Source organism: Apaloderma vittatum, unplaced genomic scaffold, assembly GCF_000703405.1.
Source record: "Apaloderma vittatum isolate BGI_N311 unplaced genomic scaffold, ASM70340v1 scaffold16260, whole genome shotgun sequence".
In the NCBI taxonomy this organism is placed as follows: domain Eukaryota; kingdom Metazoa; phylum Chordata; class Aves; order Trogoniformes; family Trogonidae; genus Apaloderma; species Apaloderma vittatum.
The window spans coordinates 14,193-14,419 of NW_009696396.1; the positions used below are offsets into that span (position 1 = coordinate 14,193).

A 227-nucleotide genomic window follows, 5' to 3' on the forward strand; every position below is an offset into this window, starting at 1 on the left:
GGGGGGCTTTAAGCCCACTCACCCCATCCCGGGGTGCAGGGGGGAGCCTGAAGGCTGGGCTGCCCACCCAGGGCAGGAACTGAGCAGCTGGAGGCGTTTTGGAGAGCAATTCCGAGAAGGATTTGCAAGCTCAGGGTTGACCCTAAGTTCTCCTTCGAAGCTTTGACGTCGCTCCATTTCTCTTCCCCCCTCTCTCCTCCTGTCCACCCCTTTTTCCCCTCTTTCCC

At 59.9% G+C, this 227-nt stretch overlaps 1 protein-coding gene across 1 annotated transcript in view; it reads left to right on the forward strand.

Moving 5' to 3' along the window:
* LOC104277913 (kinase suppressor of Ras 2-like) overlaps nt 1-227 on the forward strand; it is a gene marked incomplete at its 5' end in the record, with an annotated part of 42,421 nt that overhangs the window by 10,982 nt on the left and 31,212 nt on the right.